This window comes from Tenrec ecaudatus, chromosome 4 (assembly GCF_050624435.1).
Source record: "Tenrec ecaudatus isolate mTenEca1 chromosome 4, mTenEca1.hap1, whole genome shotgun sequence".
NCBI lineage: Eukaryota > Metazoa > Chordata > Mammalia > Afrosoricida > Tenrecidae > Tenrec > Tenrec ecaudatus.
Window position 1 is genome coordinate 53457572 of NC_134533.1, and position 13549 is coordinate 53471120.

Here is a 13549-nt window from a genome sequence, read left to right on the forward strand (position 1 = left end):
GTTAAGTACTTTATAACAATTTCATTTAATACTAACGAGGAAAGTATTATCGTTATTAAAATGGCATGCGAAACTATTTCATATGGGACACTAATTACACGCCCTACAGCATCTGATTCACCGTCAGGAAAGGATAAATGCTGCTGAAACCCATCGATTTTGCTTCGCCGGTTCTTTTCAATCCCAAAGGAATCTCAGCGCAGCCCCGGGCCCAAACTACATCAGAGAGTAGCTGCCGGAGGGAGGCGTGTGCCGAGTCCCGCTTCTCCGACACACCGGATGGCAACAGGGCTCGGGACGCGGCACCAAAGATGTGGGAGATGTGGCGGGCTGGAGGCCTCGCGGGTCCGGGGCTGCACGGGAAGACGTTCGTCTGCCCAGGGGACCCTAGCACCCACCACCCCAACCTCTAACCTCACCGACGTACCCAGGCCCCGCCCACTCCCCCAGGTAGGCCGAGCGCTCCAGCCAATCCGGAAGCGGTCTGGGTGCGGAAGGCGGTGCTTCCCGCCCGGAAGTGACGCGCGCGGGTTGGCTGGCTGCGAAGTCGGCAGAAGCGCTCGACGGCGGCCGAGGCAGCCGAGGGGAAAATGGCTCGGACCTTGGCGGCTGCCGCGGAGACGGAGGCACAGGCAGCTTGAGGTGAGGAAGAGTCGGTGCGGCGCGGGCCAGCGCTCCGAGCCCGGCTGTGCCCGGGCAGAGCGAGGTCCGGGAGATCCGGATGGGAGGGTCCCTGCCCGCCGCCCCCTCCCCCCGGTGGCCGCCCCTGACCCTCCATCCCGGAGTGCGGGCGCCGCTTCAGCGGGATTTACTACCTCCCGCCTGGCGTCCGCCGAGGCGCTTGGCGACTGCCCTGTGGAATGCGAGGGCCCGCGCCCCCTCCAGGCCCGTCCCCTCGGCGGCGGGAGCGCACGGGGGGTTAGTTTTGTCCCGACGGGGGAGGGGAGGCCACCCCGTGGTCCCCTAGGGCGGGTTGGAGCCGCAGTGGACGGTCCTGCTGCCTTGTCAGGTTCAGTTCTGGCGAGTGGCCTGTTGTGCCGCGCAGCTCTGGCCGCCTGGCCCACTTCGACTTTTTGGGGGGAGGAGGGGGCGCTAATGCTCCCCCCGCCACACACACACACCCTTTACCCACCAGTGCTGTCCTTTTGCCGCGAGTCCAGTTGCTTTGGGAAGGCAGGCACATTTCAGTGTGCACTTCGCGCATCATCTTTCTGGGCGGGCAGTCAGATTCAAAAGATTTGCTTACCTCTTCCTGGAGTGACGGAGGGAGAATAAATTGAAGGGAGAAAACGCATACTTAACTGATTTTTCATTTGAGCTTTTTTTTTTACCCGCTACATGTCTTGACCTTAAAAACGAGACTTTCCAGCTGTGGGCTTGTTTTTTCGTGAGGAGAACCGGGATTGAGGAGGCAAGCAAGGAAGAGAAAACGGAGGAGGGGAGTCGGGAGTCGGTGGTGGTTCTCCGCGCTGTCGTTAGCCTGATAGCAGTTGAAGTCGGGATGATAGTTTGATTTTGAACATCGAGTGTCTGGATTGCGAGGAGCAAAGGCGGACTTCTCCTTCGAAGGAGATCACGTATTAAAAGAGGCACCCTAAATTCTTTCCAGGTGGGGACCAGGGCGGAAAACGCTGTTGGAAAAGTTGTTGCGTACGCTAGTCTGAGAGCCACAAAGAAGAGAGGCAGGAGGAAGAAAGGGACTGGTTTCCTCTGCTGTCCGGCGGGAGCGCGTCCCTTGTAAACCTTTCCTAAGGCGAACTAGCGGAAAAGTGAAAAGGCAATTACTGTCCGTTTATATGGCAAACAATTTTGCATTTTACCATGCACCCATGTAGCTTGCTAAAACATCTAAACAACTCTTAACCAAGAGTGTTTTACAGGCACAGTTCAAAGCCAGTGCCGCGGAGCGTTCCTGGGGTCAGAGCTGGCACTCGCTGCATCTCTGCGGTGCTCAGCCCCTGTACGGGCTTGATGCAGAACAAACGCTGGAGGCTGGTTTCAGTTTTCACCTTTTTTTTTTAAGCGGAAAATCCTCTTTAAATTTCTTTCAGTTGGCGAAAACAGGTTCTAATGTAAATCTTTCATAAAAGAGAAGTGGTGGAAAGCGAACTTTTAAAACGCGGGGGATACCTGCATTCCTAGAGGTGGGAGGAAGACAGTACAAAGCAGGGGAAACTGCAGAGATCCCGGCGGCCTCCTGACTGCAGCAAAGACTTTGTACCTTTGCTCCCCGGACTGGTGGCTCAAGTAGCCAGAGGAGACTCCCCTCGCAACTGCCATACTCGAGGCTAGTGCTCTTCCAAATGTATACTCATCATAGCAAATTACACTGATGTATTAAACTTCCCAAGGTCATCCTTTGGAGTACTGAGCCACTGATTTCACAACTTACTATAAATGCTAACATTAGGAATTTTATAAACGACTATAACTTTCTACAATTAGCTGAATAATAAGTATATGATTCTTCTGTTTCTAATTTTTATGAATGATTCAAATTCTTTTCAAATAGTGAGGGGCTGCTGTAACAGTTCTCTTGCTCAGGATTCTTTCTTTGATCTATCACAGTGTTTTGGACTTAATAAGCACATTTGGTAAGAGCACTTAAACCTAAAGCTCTTGAATTTCCTAAGAGCTCAAAGTTCTGTTCTTATCAGGCCATCAGACCAAACTTTTCAGAGCAGCAGTAGTGCAATACATTTCTCTTTTTTTTAAACGTTTTATTAGGGGCTCATACAACTCTTATCACAGTCCATACATATACATACATCAATTGTATAAAGTACATCTGTACATTCTTTGCCCTAATCATTTTCAAAGCATTTGCTCTCCACTTAAGCCCTTTGCATCAGGTCCTCTTTTTGCAATGCATTTCTTTTTAAAAAGCTTTGTAATTTTCCTTACTTGGATAGCATCAGTTATCTATTTTATACTATTTATCTTGTTACCAAAATAATCTATGGTCAAAAAATTTAAAAAAACAAAAAAATAATCTTTGGTCAGGTAGATGATAAAAGGTCAGTTTTTTTCCAGTGCATTCACATAGTAGGTGATTTGATTTCAAAGTTGTTCCTTATTGTTGTAAGAACTTTAAGAGCCCCCAATACAATGATTTATTAATTAAAAAGTTAATCCTTTGTAATGCTATTAAATATCTTGCAAATTAACCCTTTGAAAGATCTTATAACCCCATGCTGTTTGCATATTTCTTTTCTGAGTTCTTTATTTCAACAGCTACTTATTGCCTACAAGGGTGTCTGATACTGCAAGGGTCCAGGAATAGAAAAATGAATTAGACAGTGGTTGCCCTCAAGACAGTCTCTAGCCCATTAAGGAGACCAACATATAAATGATATAGTGTAAGGGCAGAGCTGGTGGTAACATGCTGAAAAAGGTGTGACAGAGAGAAAAAGAGGGAGACAGAGAGGACGGTTGAGTTAGTGTGAGGAAGATTACTTGAATTATAAGGGATAATTTTATATTAATGAATGCAAGGTAAAGATGACTGGGTTCTAAACCCTGTTCAAATTTATTACCCATCAGTGAGAGATTGACAAGTTGTTTAATACTTCTAGTATCCATTTCTTTAATCAAGATTTGACTGCATCTAAAATAGTGCTAACAAATATTATGTGATCCACAAATGAGAGCTACATATGTAAGAGTTTTCATATTTTACTTCAAATTAAATCTTTGAATCAGGTGAGTATTTTACACGTCTCGATTCAGACTAACCACTCAGTAGCTGTGTGTGCCTAGTGACTACCATATTGGACAGCACAGATCTAGAGCATGAAAATTCTGTTATTTCTTGACTTCCTGCTTGAAAAGGAGAAGCAACTCTTAAGAGAATTTCTAATCATTTTGTTAGTATCCACAAGTGATGCTCCTTTGATTGGAATTATGGTTATACTTGAAACTATTGTAAGGTATTGTTTTGTTCATTGGATTATGGTTGGGACTGGAAATTTCTTTGCTATTTTGCTGTCTGTGGAAGTGTCATATTTATATCTTTGTTTCATTCACCTGTGTATCCTTTGTGCTTCTCTCCTCTACAATCTTTATTTGTAACATGTCTATTCACAACTAAATATGAGAATGCACAAGCATATTTTAGGCAATTCAAAACATTTATCACTGTTTAAAAATCAGCTCTTTGAGGATAAAGACTAATGGAATTTTTTTGGTTGGGGCCTAGGAAGGAGTGAGCCAACAGCCCCTTAGAAAGGGGAACAACTATAGAATTAAAATTAACAACGAGGATGTAGAGGTTCTGGTGGTGTTGGAGCAACAGCTATCTAGCTGAGAGGAATTACTAAGAGGCAGAAGGGCGAGTGTGATGGTGGGACAGGAGGAAGGTAAAAGAAAACAGGAAAGATCTGGGAAGCAAACTTTGGATAAAGGTATAAACATAGGTATGTACATATATAAATATACTAATTCATAAAAATAGAGGTATTGGCCTATGTACATATATTTATATGACAATACGTTGAGGAAGTAGATGTACTTTGGGACTTTGCTTAAGCCCTCCCTCGACCCAAGAACACTGTTCTAACAACCTGGCATTCTATGATGCTCGCCCTCCCGGCAAGAGTGCTGAAGACAAAATGGGTGCATAAGCAAATGTTGTGAAGAAAGCTCATGGTGTTTGGCTATCAAAAGATACAGTGTCTGGATTCTTAAAGGCTTGAAGTTAAACCAAGCGGTCATCTAGCAGAGAAGCAGAAAGCACACATGGAAGAAACACACCAGCCTGTGTGATCATGAGGTGTCGAAAGGATCAGGTAACATACATCAGAAGACCTCAAACTAAAACATGTTGAGAATGAGAGGGGTTGGAGCAGAGACCTCAAACCCATCCGTAGACAATAGGACATCCCCTTACAGAAGGGTCACAAGGAAGGCATGAGTCAACCAGGACGCATTATAGCACCGATGCAACACAATATTCTTTTGTGTTTTTTGAGGCTTCCTCGCCTCCCACTATCACGACCCCAGTCCGGCCTTTCAGGTCTGGCTACATCAGAGCATGTAAAACTGGTACAGACAAGAGCTCACAACAAACGGAATCCAGGTCAGATAAACCCCTCAAGAACAGAACTGGGAGTAGCAATACCAGGAGGGGTAGGGTAAGGGTGAGGGAGTTAAAAAGGGGGAATCGATGCATGACCACCTCCCCCTGGGGGGGATGAACAAAAGAAATGTGGGTGAAGAGAGACTGGTCAGTGTAAGATATGAAAATAATTTATCAAAGGGTCACAAGGGTGGGAGGGGTAAAAAGAGGAGCTGTCATGAAGGACTCAAATAGAAAGTAAATGTTCAGAAAATGATGAGGGTAACATGTGTAATATTCTTGATACAATTGATGTATGCATTGTTAAAGAGCTGTAAGAGCCCCCAATAAAATGATCTTTTAAAAAATGGAATTTTTAAATACCTTTAGTTTTAATAATTTTGAAGACAATTAGTTGACTTAGGAAATATTTGCCTTTTAGCTTGGAGAATGCATTAATATTTCCGTGTAATTCATGTCCGTTAAAGTGCTACATCATTGAAATGGATTAACAGTGTAAGGCTGCTCCACTTAATTTGCTATGAATTCAGTTTAGTTAAAAAAAGATTTTAAAACTAGCAACTTATTTTTTTTAACTAGCAGCTTATTTTAGACAATAGGCTAGCCATGTCTTATATTTTGTATTGTTTGATAGTTTGCCTAATGTTTCCCCCTTTGTTCTTATTATATATGAAGTAAATAGGACAAGTCTTATTTTCATTTTTTTTTTCACAGTAAGTTCAGGTTTATTCTTATTTTCATTTTCTTATGAGGAAAATGAGATGCAGAAAGGTTGTGACTTGTTTAACAGTATATTAGAGACAGTTCTCGAACTCTCATGATGCTAAGCCAAGCACTCTTTTGATTGCATTTTCTTTGTATGGTAGTTGAGTGTTTAGCTACAGCTTTTTGTACAGAGTGTTTATTTATGAATAATTCCTACCTTTGGAGAGTTTATACTAGGAAATATCAACTATAATCCATAACGTACAAAGTACTATACTTTAAAAATATAAATAGGAAAGAGAAATGTAAGGATAATATAGTTATTTTGAAGGTGTTTGGAGAGTTAGGCAAGGTTTTTGAATAGAGATCAGGTTTTAAACTGGGACTATTGCGAGAAAAGGTGATCAAGTCTCAATGAGAGAGATATTTCAAGGCATAGTTTACCATTTAGATAAGGGAGCATAAAGTTTAGCTTTAAGGAGGGATTTTAAGGTTTATTTGAATGATGAGACTAGGATTCCATATTGTTGCTGTCAAGATGATTCCAATTTATAGCAACCTTCTAGGACAGAAGAGAGATTATTATTATTACCTGTGTGGGGTTTTTCAATTGTAACTCAGTTTTATTTTTCTCTCTCATAAACTGTATCAGAATTGTAGGGCATGCACTATGAAATTAAACACCAAAGCTTACTGTTATTTTGTCATGTTGAAATTGGGATTATGTTAAAGTATATTTTAATGATTCATGCCAAAAGAATGATCAGTGAAGTGGTTCAAAGTTCAGTAGTTATCTCTACAAAGTAGTAGTACTGTTGGAATTCTGAGTATGGTAATTGGACACTACTTGGCTAGTAAATAGCTCTCAACAGGAACCTCTTTGTAATGACTGCCTTCCTTCCTTCTCGCCCTCCCAAGCATATAGTCATACACACATGCTGACAACGTTCTGTATGCTTGCCCTCCTTGTGAATCTCTTATATGGACAGTTCTTAAGGTTGATTACTAGTCGCTGTTAGTACTTCCAGTAGCCATAGTTCCTTGGCAGAAGTAAGCTCTATATATGAAAGTGTTTGGGCAATGATGTTCAGTGGTAGAGTTTTCACCTATGTATGGGAGATCTGGGTTGAATTCCTTACCTGTGTGCATCAGCTGTCCTTCAGTGGAAATTTACATGATATATCATGAAGATTTCAGTTGATATTTTAGACTTAGGTGGTCTAGGTGGATTAGACTGTTGAGGTCTATAGTGTTCATTGGCCTATTTTATAAGATTCACAACTAAGGCATGCATCCAGAACAATTTTTAGGTTTAAGCCCATTGTTGCAGACTGCATGTCAGTCTTTTGTTGAAAGTCTTCCTATTTTTTTGTTGCTATGATGTTCTATTCCAGGGACTGGTCTTTCCTGACCAGTCAAACGTCTGTGAGATGAATTGTCTAAAATCCACAACCGTCAAATCAAGGCCGACTCAGCATTTCTGAAACTAAATTTGTATGGGAGCAGAAAGCCTTAACTTTCTCTCACAGAGCAGCTTGTAGGTTTGAGCTGTTCACTTGTGGTTTGCACTTAAACACTTAGCTGCCAGCTTATATATTTATTCCTCTTAGCCTTCACTGAGCTTTTTTGGATTTGTGGCTTGTTATCTTCCGTTGTATAAAGTTTGTGGCCATTTCTCTTCAAAGATTTCTTCTCTTCCGGCATTCTATACATCTGCATCAACAGACTATGGAATTCTGGAATGCTATTCTATCTCACCTCTTTTTTTTCTCATCAGTTTCATTATATATATTTACGATCATTTTATTGGGGCTCTTACAGCTCTTATTCCATACATCAATTGTATCAAGCGACAAATGGGTGAATAAGCAAATGTGGCGAAGAAAGCTGATGGTGCCCGGCTATCAAAAGCTATAGCGTCTGGGGTCTTAAAGGCTTGAAGATAAACAAGCGGCCATCTAGCTCAGAAGCAACAAAGCCCACATGGAAGAATCACACCAGCTGGTGCGATCACAAGGTGTTGAAGGGATCCGGCATCAGGCATCATCGGAACAAAAAATATCATAGTGAATGAGGGGGGTGGGGAGTGCAGAGTGGAGACCCAAAGCCAATTTGTAGGCAACTGGACACCTCCTTACAGAAGGGTCTTGGGGAGGAGATGAGCCAGTCAGGGTGCAATGTAGCAACGATAAAAAATACAACTTTCCTCGAGTTCCTAAATGCTTCCCCCTCCCGACTGTCATGATCCCAATTCTACCTTACAAATCTGGTTAGACCAGAGGATGTACACTGGTACCGATAGGAACCGGAAATACAGGGAATCCAGGGCAGATGATACCTTCTGGACCAGTGGTGTGAGAGGCGATCCTGGGAGGATGGGTTGGAAAGGGAGAACCGATTACAAGGATCTGCATATGACCTCCTTCCTGGGGGGACGTACAACAGAAAAGTGAGTGAAGGGAGATTTTGGACAGGGAAAGATATGACAAAATAATAATTTATAAATTATCAAGGGTTCACGAAGGGGCGAGTGGGAAGGGAGGGGAGGGGAAAAAATGACCTGCTGCCAGAGGCTTAGGCGGAATGATGAGGGCAATGAATGTACAAATGTGCTCTACACAATTGATGTATGTATGGACTGTGATGAGTTGTATGAGCTAATAAAAAAATTTGGACTTAAAAATTGTATCAAGCATATTTGTACATATGTTGCCATCATCATTTCCAAGACATTTTCTGCTTGAGCCTTTGACATATGCTCCTCTTTTTTCCCTCCCTTCCCAGCCCTCCCACCATGCTCTATCCTTGATCAATTATATATTGTTATTATTTTTTAAATCATTTTTTAGAGGCCTGTACAGCTCTTACTACAATCCATACATCCATCCATTGTGTCAAGCACATTTGTACATATGTTACCATTAACATTTTCTTTCTACTTGAGCTCTTGGTATCAGCTCATTTTCCCTCCCCCAATATATTGTTATTGTTATTTCGTATCTTACACTGTTCTTTGTCTCCCTTCACCCACATTTGTTTTATTCATCTGCAGTTTGGATATTTTTAACTGATCTGTCTTCAAATTATTGTTTCTTCTGCTAAATTCACCTAGACTCTTTTTATCTCCTTAAAAATATTTAATATATCATATCATTCCATAGTTCAATCATGTCAGGGAGAATTGTACAATTGCTGCCACCATCAGTTTCCAAGCATTCTTTTTTTAAATGGGTTCCTTGATGCTTCTCCCCTCCATCCCTCCCTACATCACGGTACGTCCCTTCCCCCTCGACGCCTGTGTTGTATTTGCTGCCTGTTTTAGGTTCAATCCTGGGTTTCATTTATTGAAAAATGGAAAAACAGATAACACAACCTGAAGAGAGTGGCCTCCAATGAAATTGACACCTGTGAGATACACACTAATATGTATATTCTTTATTTCTAATACATTTTTTCTTTTTTAATCATTTTATTGAGGGTTTATACAACTCATCACAGTCCATGCATATATCCATTGTATGTCAAGCACATTGTACATTTGTTGCTATCATCATTCTCAAAATATTTGCTTTCTGCTTGCGCCCTTGGTGTCAGCTCCTCATATTTTCCCCTCCCTCCCAGCTCCCCTCTCCCTCATGTACCCTTGATAATTTATAAATTATTATTTTGTCATATCTTACACTGTCCGATGTATAGTATTTCTTTGGTTCTTTAAAAAGTTTCCAGCTCTACTGAAATTACCTACCATTTCACTGTCCCATCTTTTCCACTAGATCTTTTAGCATTTTTATCACAATTATTTTAAAGCTTCTTTATGATTATTTCAATAGTTGGGCCATCTCTGGGACAGCTTATTTTGATTGCTTTCCCCTGACCATGGTCGTATATTCTTGCTTTTGTGTCTTATAATCTTTGAGTGTCAAACAACTTCTGCAAAATTAGCAGTAGAGCCTGAAGGTTACTTCTTTCTTTCTTTATTTAATATTTGCCTCAAATTTTTTCTTTCATCATGCCATGAAGTTGAATCAATATGATTTACAAGTTAACATGTATGTAGGTTTTGTTGAAGCTTAAATTTAATTCATTTCACCCATAGCTTCAAATATTTTTTTGGTAGAATCAGGACTCTCTCCAGCAGAACTTGAGATCTGAGTGTTGACAAGATAGGAAACGTCTCTGTTTTGCAGTCCAGCTGCCAGCTTTTTGGTTGCTGGAACATTCTCTGTGTTCTCTGTTCCTGCTGCTTGTGTCTCCAGGGATCTGCCTTCTGCCCATACTGCAGCCTTGGGAGGGCAGCTGTCTTACATTCTGTGAAGGTCTGGAATGCCCACAATGGGTTTTTCTCTTTCATAGTTGAAATCTTGGAGTACCTCCAAAAGATTTCTCTCAGATACATTTTACCTTTTCCCAACTGCTGCTGTTTCTGACCAACTTCTCTTTCATAGTTCTTCCTACTGCCACAGGATTGGAAGCAGAATCTGCCCTTGTTTTTTCAATTCCTTGATTTTCTTTCAGCTTTCCATACTTCTCTAAACTGCCCTCTTAAAAATCAATGAGGGCCTGGAGGGAGTGAATGAGAAGTGACTGCTAATGAGTACAGGCTTTCTTTCTGGAGTGATGAAAATGTTCTGAAATTGTTTTGGTGGTTTTACAGTTTGAATACCACTGATTGTACATTTTAGAAGGGTGAATTCTCTAGTAACTGAATTATACTTTAAATAAATAGATCAAAGAATTAACATTTTTTAAAAAACTCACCACTGATCTCTTAAATCTGTTTCTTTTCTTTTCTAATCATCACCCCTCCCCCCTCAGGTCCTCAGCCTGTATCACCTTTGTAGTTTTGGGCAATAGTGCTCACAACTTTGGTTTTTCTCTTTGTAATTCTTCTGTCTCCTGCTTAAATATCCATGGTCCTCCGGGGATTTCTTTCTGGTCTTTTCCACTTTTTGTACATTCTCCCAGAGTAGTCTGAAAACCTTTATGACTTCAAGTCTTCAGCTATATAAAATAACAGACAGAGTCATCTCTTGATAAATTGTTCTATTGAAGATAATGTTTCTGATTTCCAACCAGACAAGTGTATTTCCATGGGCACTTAAAAATATGTATGTGTTTTTATTAGTGGCCAACCAGAACCATGCAACTGTAATAAGCAATTGGGAGACTACATAGGAGTTTTTAAAGGTTCATGGAAAAATTTCATTATCTTTTATTTCCATTTTTTGGTGAATTTTTTCAAGCCGCTGGTATTTTTGAGGGGATACCCCCCCAACAAGAAAACAAAAAAACTGGAATTTTCCCCTCAACAAGAAAACAAAAAAACTGGAATTTTCCCACAGAATCTATGTATTTAAATCTATGTATTTGTTTTTACAAAGCAACCGCATCACCTTCAAAGTACTCTCAATTACACTTGTTACATTTGTGAAATCTGCAATTCCATTCTTGGAAACATTTTTTAAACTCATCTGTTTGGATGGCTGACAGCACCTTCCTTGTTTTTTTCTTCACTTCTGTATTGTCAAATCACTATCCTTTCAGTCCGTGTGTATTTGCAAAAACAAGAAGAAATCTCATGGCAGGAACAGGAGGTCAGGTGAGTAAGGTGCGTGGGGCAAGAAAGGCATGATGTTTTTTTTTTTTTTTGCCCAAAACTGGTGCACTGAGATGGCCTATGTGAGCAGGTCCACTGTCCTGGTGGCAAAACCAGGCTTTTTTGTCATATAGTGTTACGCAATCTTTTCAGAACCTCTAAATTGAAAGCTTGATTAAAAATCTGACCTGCAGGATCAACCTGTGGGTCGCGACCCCTTTGGCGTCGAACGACCCTTTTACATGGGTTGCCTAAGACCATCAGAAAACACAAATATGGGGGGGAGGGGAGGAGGGGGAATAATAAGAATAAACTGCTTTTACAAAAAAAAAAAAGAAAACACAAATATTTCAGAATATATATTTACACAATGTTTTGGATTAATCACTATGCTTTAATTATGTTCAATTTGTAACAATAAAAACATATCCTGCATATCATATTTACAGTATGATTCATAACGGTAGCAAAATTAGTTATGAAGTAGTAACGAAAATAATTTTATGGTTGGAGGTCACCACAACATGAACTGTATTAAGGGGTCGCAGCATTAGGAAGGTTGAGAACCACTGATGTAGTGTTTTGTTCTGTTGTGCATAGGGTTGCTATGGGTTGGAGCTGACACAGTGGCACCTAACAACTCTGATTTGTGAGAATCAAATTTAGTTAATATATATACAGTGCTCAAGGTAATAGTTGACTTTAATATTATATAGATGGCTAATCTTTGACATAATTTTATTGTTATTGAAGGCCTAATAAGTTATTTTAATGATGATTTTCCATGTACATACCATAATTTATTTTCATGAGATAGTCATTGTAAAGGAGAGAAAAGCATATTGGACTCATGATTATTTCTCCATTTTATTGTTCGCTATGTGCCATCAAATTCATTGATTCTTAGTGACCTATATAGGATAGAGTAGAACTGCCCCATAGGGGTTTCTTTTTTTATTTTAATCATTTTATTAGGGGCTCATTTAGCACTGATCACAATCCATACATCCATACATACATGTGTCAAGCACATTTGTACACTTGTTGCCCTCATAATTTTCAAAGCATTTTCTTTCTATTTGAGCTCATGGTATCAGCTCCTCATTTTTTTCCTTCCCTTTCCCACCCTCCCTCCCTCATGAACCCTTGATAATTTATAAGTTATTATTATTTTTTAAAATCATTTTATTGGGGCTCATACAACTCTTACCACAATCCATACATACATCAATTGACTAAAGCACCCTTATACATTTGCTGCCCTCATCATTCTCAAAATTCGCCTTCCGCTTGGGTTCCTGGAATCAGCTCATTTTCCTTTTTTTAAATTGTTATTATTTTTTCATGTCTTACATTGACTGATGTCTCCCTTTACCCACTTTTCTGTTGCTTGTCCCCTGGGAGGGGGTTAAATGTAGATCATTGTAATCAGTTGCCCCTTTCTCCCCCATCCAATGTCTCCTTTGCCTCCTGGTATTGCTACTTTCCTTATTGGTCCTGAGGAGTTTATCTGCTCTGGGTGCCCTATGTTTCCAGCTATTAACTGTGCACGGATACATGCTGTGGCCTAACCGGATTTGTAAGGTAGAATTTGGGGTCATCATAGTGGGGACAGGAAGCATTAAGGAACTAGAAAAATGTATGTCTCATCGGTGCTATACTACACCCTGACTGGCTCATCTCTTCCTTGTGATCCTCTGTAAGGGGATGTCCAATTGTCTACAGATGAGCTTTGGGGCTTTATTCCACACACCCCCCTCATTCACACTGGTACGATTTTTTGTTCTATGTTTTGATGCCTGATATCTGATTCCATCGATACCTCATGATCACACAGGCTGGTGTGCTTCTTCTATATGGGTTTTGTTGCTTCTCAGCTAGATGGCCGCTTATTTATCTTCAAGCCTTTAGACCCCCAGACTCATTATCTTTTGATAACCGGGCACCATCAGCTTTCTTTACATTTGCTTATGCACCCATTTTGTCTTCAGTGATAGTGTCTGGAGGCTGAGCATTATGGAATGCCAGGTTATTAGAATAAATTGTTCTTGAGTTGAGAGAGTACTTGAGTAGAGGCCAAATGTCTATCTGTTACCTTAATACTTAGCATATAAATATATGTACATAGATATATTTCCCTAGCATTATATATAAATATATTTATATATGTA

The 13549-nt window shown here is 40.7% G+C and overlaps 1 protein-coding gene across 1 annotated transcript in view; it reads left to right on the forward strand.

Moving 5' to 3' along the window:
* The first annotated feature begins 503 nt into the window (after positions 1–503).
* The window catches only part of PIK3C2A (phosphatidylinositol-4-phosphate 3-kinase catalytic subunit type 2 alpha), a 109024-nt gene continuing 95978 nt past the window's right edge, over positions 504–13549 (forward strand). The window contains exon 1 of the mRNA XM_075546005.1: positions 504–642. The gene's annotated coding sequence lies outside the window, so the exon portion shown is untranslated. The remainder of the gene's footprint in view (positions 643–13549) is intronic.